Below are 7960 nucleotides of genomic sequence, written 5' to 3'. Positions count from 1 at the left end.
TCTTCAGTCGACGTGATCATATCTGTAATTCAAGACATGGCAGCCACTATGAATGCGATGTAGACATCTCTGTCATGACTCATTTATATTTATGTGTATGCGTGTCCATGTACTTTTGTATTTATGTGGATGAATGTTTTGTTAGCGGAGAGAGTGCTTCCCCACATAGCCCGCCAGCGGGAAGATGAAACCCCTTTTTTACACGGTAACTAACTTAACTACTTTAGCGATCATATATATATATATATATATATATATATATATATATATATATATATATATATATATATATATATATATATATATATATATATATATATATATAGTTCAAGGGAAATATCCAAATACATGTCTTATTATTTTCAATAATCCATATATATATATATATATATATATATATATATATATATATATATATATATATATATATATATATATATAAAATATGGATGGTAAGTATTGTGTAGATGTAGAAATGAATGTGGACCAAAAGTTAAAAATACATAATCTAATAGAATACATATTATGATTGAATATATATTCTGATTGAATGGACATTTTGAAGAAATAACAAATTTTTGAACCATGAGTTGAAGAATAACAACATTCTTAAAATCATTTATTATTAACATTATCGAAGAATCTAAGGTCCAAAAATAAACAAAGAAAAACAATTTTTATTGTCATATTCTATAAAAATACAATGTTATTTTTTGAATTTTTGCCACATTATTAGAATACAAGCTTTATACTGAGTCATTCTTGAAAAAATCTTCATTCTATAAGAATACAATGTCATTCATGAAAAAATCTTCATTCTCATTCTTGTTTCATGCTGTTATATTTTGATATTTTGGTGTGGTGAATTTCAGTTGTCATGAAATTGTCTCTTAATTTCCATCCACCATTGTTGTTCTAAACAACTTTGCTATATTCTGAGTGGTCCTGAAACAAAACACATACAAATGTAAGAAATCATTTCATAAAATATGACTCCAAAAATACAATCATTTCAAAATACATTCTAAAAGAATAAAACTATAAGTTTTAACAAAATGTTACGGGTGAGCAAACCCGAACCAAGAAACCGAGAAACCGACAAAAATCGACGAAACCGAAACCGAAAAAATCGAAACCGAATCAAAACCGACGGTATGGGTTTTAAATTTGTAAAAACCGAGGTTTCGGTTTTGCATCCAGAAACTGACCCAACAACCCGAAAAATCGACCCCTCTTTAAAAACCGAGAAACCGACCCAGTAAACCCGCAAACCCGATGCTTTTTACTGATTATATATATATATATATATATATATATATATATATATATATATATATATATATATATTAAAAAAAATAAAAATAAATAAAAGAAACCTAGGTCATTTACTCCCGTTTTCGTTTTGCCCTACTTGGTACTCGACTACTCGCAATCTCGCATTCCCCATCGGCGCATCACACTGAAGACGAGTAGACGACTAAAGAGTGAAGTGAAGGTCCTCCATCCTCCGGCGCTCAGCCGCTCGCACATATCCGAGGCTCCGACGCCACCAACGAGACCTGTAACGGAACCACAAACCTCTGACGCCATCAACGAGACCTACAACGCCTCTAAATCGTCAAATACGGTTCGTTCCTCACTTGGTTTTGTCTAATGTGACTCGTTTACAACTGATTTCTGATTTCAATGTTGTGTTTATTTTCTGATTTCCCTTGTTGTGTTTATGTTCTGAATGTTGTGTTCATGTACAATGTTCAATGTGTCGTTGATTTCATTTTTTTTTTCTGATTTATGTGTGTTTATGTTCTGAATGTTGTGTTCATGTAGAATGTGTCAATGTGTGTCTGATTTCTATTTCTTTTTTGTCAATTTGCCTCTGATTTCGTTTTTTTTTTCTAATTTGGGTTCGTGACCTCGTTCCAAGCATTTAAGAATTCTGGAAATCTTGCTGAAATCTTATTACTCTTATTATGTTTACTTGCTATCAAAATAATCAAGGGTTTTTGTTAGATTTTGCCTGAAATCTTACTGTGAAATGTTGATAAATATTGCTGTGAAATGTTGATATATCTTGCTGTGAAATATTGCTTAAATCTTGTTGTGAAATGTTGATAAATATTGATGTGAAATGTTGATAAATCTTGTTGTTAAATGTTGATAAATATTGCTTAAATCTTGCTTAATTGAAGCTTCTTATTTCCTGAAATCTTTTGGTTTACATATGGATTGTTGATTGTTTTTTTCTATGTAGATGAAAAAGTCTCAACTAGATGCACAAACTGTTGATGTTGATGCTCCACAAACTGTTGATGTTGATGAAGGAGATGATGAAGAAGTTGCAGATAATAAAGGTGGTGGTCATAGAGTATCGTGGGTATGGCAACATTTTGATCGGGATGCCGTAAAGAAGGGTGCTAAGAAAGTGAAATGTCCATATTGTTTAACAATGACGCGAGAGAAGTTGGTGTCAATAGAAACCTGTAAATATTTTACTATTTTTTACATAATTATAAGTTTGTAATTATATATGTTTATAATTAATTAATTACATACTATTGTTTTGTACTTTTGTCTTTGTAGAGGAATTGGGGTGTGGTCAAAGGAGTTGCATGGATGACGATTTTACTTGAATTTTAAAGGTTTATAACTCAATTATTATAATTTTATACTTTTACACAAGTTTATTACTCAATAATCATTGATCAATACTAATGTTTTTTGTTTTGTAGATGAATGGGGAATTGGTGAAGAGATTTACATGAATGTGGATTGAAGATTTGTATTTGCGTGTTTTGGACTTTTGGTTGTAATTGACTATTTGACTATTCCGGACTTTATGTTTTAGTTTGATTGTGTGGTTGGTTGTAATCGTCTAATCGACAATTTCGGACTTTGTGGTTTAGTTTGATTGTGTGTTTGGTTGTAATAGACAATTTGGTTGTAAAACTCATGTTTTTTGAAGTATTTAACTTCAATTAGGTGCTTTTTGAATTATTTAACTAATTGTTCCATTTCTAGAAAATGGGTTCAAACCCAAAACCCATGGGTTTAAACCCAGAAACCGTAAGTTAATGGGTTGAACCCAAGAAACCAAGAAACCGCCCAAACCGATATCAGAAACCGAGAAACCGAACCGACAAGAAACCGATCCTATTGGGTTCTGAAAACCAAAAACCGATCATTTACGGGTTGGGTTGAGTTGGGGTCCCAAACCGACCCATGCACAACCCTACAAAATCTGATATATGTTAAAGAATAAGATATAAATTCTAGTTGAAATCCAACAAAGAATTAGCTCATTGACCCTACTATGTAAAAAAAAGTCAGCAACTTTCAAACCAAAATATGAATCTTTCTACCTACATATATAAGAACAAAAATATAGTTTTACTTACCCAAATTTAATGGATTCCCAAACTCAGCTTCTTATTTCCTGAAAAAATAATTACACATGTAATTATCATTGTGCAAACTATTTTAACAGTGCCTACATTACAATTGCAACTAAAAGGAGACTATGCAACAAAAATCCATATTAAATGACAAAATTGAGTCCAAATAGTCAACAAAAATCCACCTTATACAAAGGAGAACAAAAATTATTGAACGTTTTTTGATGAACATTTTTAAAATGACTAATGTGACCTAATAATAAAAAATCATATTGTTCCTTGATTATAACTATGAATGTATGCATAAGTATGTAGTTTTACAATTATAATCACCATAAAAAAAATTGAGTCCAAACAGTCAACGTATTTGAATGGACATTTTTCAACAAGATCCTTTTTAAAATAAAAATATACAAGAGCTTTGAGACCATCGCCTCCAATATTTTGTTCATTAACTTCTGATTTATGAACTTAACAATTCAAAAATTGCAATTAGTTAAATTCAATGTTAACATATATCTATATAATGTCAAACAAAAGAAAAGTTAATTACTATGAACCAATGGGAAATCCGATTAAAACAACACGATATACATATATAAAAGAAAAGTTAATTACACTTACTTTTTTGACCTCCCATCGTTCAAAAACATGAACACATCGTTAATTAGGATAGTGTAATCGTTAATTGGGATAGAGATTCCACATGATCATAGAATTCTTGAAGACAATGAGGACATCGGATCGATATGCGTTGATTGACGATGATGGGGCTGAAGGTCAATGGAACGGTAGGGATAAGATTTTAAGGGTGTCAATGGAAGAGGAAGTTTTAAATAAAGTAATTTACATAAATTAAAGGGTAGATGATTTAATTAATTATTTGTTAAAATTAAATAATACTTGGCCCATATTAATCCCTACATCCACACAATATTTGTTCATCCACATTTGAACCTACCTCTATACATACATACATACATACATACATACATACATACATACATACATATATATATATATATATATATATATATATATATATATATATATATGGAATTAGGAACTTAAAGAACTAACTTTTTAAATTTTCTTATTAAATTTACTTTTTTCCTAACTTTTGGAAATTAAAAACACATTCATATTATACATTCACACAAACTATACAATCCCAACCACGACTACCACACACGCTTCCATAAACCACCGTTGTGACCGCCACCACCGCCAACCATAGCCGTCGCCGCCATCACCAACTACCAACAACTACTGCTGGCGAGGATGTTCGAACAGTCCTGTGACAATGTGACAACCGAAACAAAAGCGCACTGACCACTGCTAGGAATCAACGTAAAGATTATAATAAAGAAATATATTCAATTACCAAACGCTATCATTACGACGGATAGACACAAAAATAAATGTGTGAAAAGAAGTCTTCTTACAATAAGGTTAATGTATTTAGAGAATACATAACAACATGATTCCAGAAATATAAACTTCGTAGAAATCCGACTTCGTATAGAAGAGATATGGTGTTTATAGTAAATAAATACATACCGCACACAATAAGTTACGGCTTCAAAAACTACGAGAAACACGGTTAACTTATAATGAAAGTTGACACCAGAATAATCGTAATACCTATCAAAACATGAATTTTGAGACAAATAACGCCTAAAAATGGACTCCGTATGAGAGAGATATGATTTTTAACAGTTATAAAATATAGGCTAAAAACAAAAGTTAAAATTTGTCAAAACAACCAAAAAGAAAGTTGTAGTCTATGTCGAGATCTACAAAATGATACAAGATCCATCGAAAACAAAAACTGTATGCAAAAGAATTTTCAAAGTAAAAATCACCTACGCACGCAACACTATGCATCACACACTACGCACAATCTAACATCTAGATCTGTCAGGATACGGGTGACATGGCACCCTATACGGAGAACATGTGGTAGCTTCCTGATGGAACCACGCACATATCATTCGCAGCATGACACACATCGCATTCCAAAAACATCCTATAAATAGAAGACTTTGGCAGTCCATTCATCACACCTCCATACTCACTACCATCTATCTCTCTCTCTCTCGCTCGATTTATGTACCTATGCCTCCCGAGTAGTGCATTAACTTCGGATCCCGACTATAACGTCCCAAAAACTTGGGCTAAATTTTTCGTTTTTTTAACATAATATAACATCCATTTTTAATAAAATTACATTTTGGACAAATCATTTGTTCATAACCATTATTCAGAAATAAGAGTTATAATGAAGACAATGTGGAATCTCGAATCATAAAGCTGCTGATGTGTGTGTACAGCCACACCTTCGCAATCCGATAAGTACGTGCAAAATATTTAATCCACAACTATAAGAACAAATCTTAGTGAATTCTTCAAAATACCACATACAGCAAAGCATAATAATCAGCTAAGGCTATTAGCAAACTCTGGAGACTATCAGCGGTCAACAATGGGCTAACAGCATGCCATATGGATTAACAGCACACCTCTCGGGTTATCAGCAACCCTGGGGACTATCAGCAATCCAGGAGTTATCGGCAACTCATTTCAGATGTAACAGAAATCAACAAATAATACCCATCTGGTCAACATGCATATACTACCACACAGGCAAGTATAGTGAGAAGACTCACCTTGCAATCTAGAAGACAACAGTGATGATCACAAATCGAATAACCGACTCTACATGTCATATATGTAACAAACATGGGACCAAGTCTCAATCTATAGCTCAAAATACTCAGTTTGACCTAAATTCAAACTTTGTCAAAGTCAGCGGTCAATGGTCAAAAAGTTAACGGTCAACGCCCAATTGACTTATGCCCTGCGTAATCAATGTACGTCCTGCGTAGTGGTACGCCATGCGTACTTAGAGTACACCCTGCATACCATGTTGTTAATACATTTCCATTTTTTAGCTCTTAATCCATAAATACCAACCATATATTTCTCGGATCTGGTCCTAATAAACGTCTAGAGTGATAAAGTTCCTAACTTTATGCCTTTGCATTGCTAAATAAAGCTCAAATCCAAACTCTAGCTTCCTAACACCTTCTTATGTCCAAAAACTCTTGCATGAATGAATAAAGACACCCAATATCCCATTTTTATGACTTCTCAATCTCATAAACGACATGGAACGAAACCACAAGATCTGGAGTAGCTTATACTTACAAGACTCAAGATTATGGGACCAAAGGATAAGAAAAACAAGAAGCAAATAGATCTAACATATGGACGAGCAAGATCCAAGCTTTATACCTCCTAGAGGATGTGGAAGAATAGTAGGCTCAGGATCTACAATCCTTGTGTTAGATTAGGTGTCTAAGCCTATAACTATAATCGGTATGTACTTGACCCGATAGTAGCATGGTCCTTTTGGGTTGCCTTCACCATAGCAACTGGAGATAATGAGTTTTGGAGAAAGAGGTTATTTAAATGGTGTATTAATATATAATAGGAATAATATATTAATTGAGAAATCATATTATTTAATTAGTATTGATCAGAAATTAATTTGGAATTAATTTAGTGATTAAAAGTACAGGGACTGATATTGCAAATCACTGATAGTTGCAATATTGGGTTGTTAGACTCCCTTGTAAAGGGTTGGACGAAATCTATAGGACGCCCTACAGAAATCGTCCAAGGCCTTCTAGAAAGAGGGTTCATGGACTTCTTGGAGCCTAAGTCAAGAATTAGGATTTCCACCTATAAACCCGAGCAGCCACAAGTATTTAAAGGCCCCTTGACCTCTCAATTTCGGCCACTGTTTCCAATGGAAACCCTAGCCGAAATTATGCTCTCCTTCTCCTCATTCTTTTCTTGTGGTGTTTATGACTCCATTAGAGTTGCTACACTTGAGGCACTCAGCTCTTGAAGGTCAAGATCAAGGAAAGGATTGTTAGTCACTACTAGTTAACAAGAAAGGTATTCTTCTAACCCTAGTTTATTCATTGGGTCCGAAAATTGTATGCTAGTTTAGGGTTCTTGCTTTGGAAAATTAATGTGCATGCATAACTTGAGAAAAAACTAGATTCAAGCAATTAAGGTTGCATGTGCACCATAGGAATGTTGTAATGCTCAAAACCCATCACCTTGGACTCCCCAAGCACACCTTTAGTGGCATCCTTCTTCACAAAACACATAAGAAAACACTCAATTGCTTCAAAATCCTCACAATATGGCTAGGGTTTCGAGTTAGATGCTCAAGAGGGTGGAGGTTGATGATAAGAAGGAACTCAAGGGGTTAAAGTCCTTAAATGGGGCTCAAAACCCCCAAATTAGGGTTTTTACTTTGCATAGTTACACCCTGCATAACATAAGCTACACCCTGTGTATCTCACTAAAAACCGTCCCACACTTCAGCTCCTATGCCATGCGTACTTAAAGTACGCCCTGCATAGGTCAAAACTCCCTTTTTCTAGATCAACTTCAAACAACCATAACTTATTCGTTTCAACTCAGTTTTCGGCGTTCTTTATATCTACAAAAAGGTATTTAAGTGCCCCATAATTATATCTAGTTACTTT

The sequence above is a fragment of the Lactuca sativa genome, chromosome 7 (genome assembly GCF_002870075.4).
Source record: "Lactuca sativa cultivar Salinas chromosome 7, Lsat_Salinas_v11, whole genome shotgun sequence".
Lineage (NCBI taxonomy): Eukaryota > Viridiplantae > Streptophyta > Magnoliopsida > Asterales > Asteraceae > Lactuca > Lactuca sativa.
Note: the sequence above shows the minus strand (reverse complement) of the source record.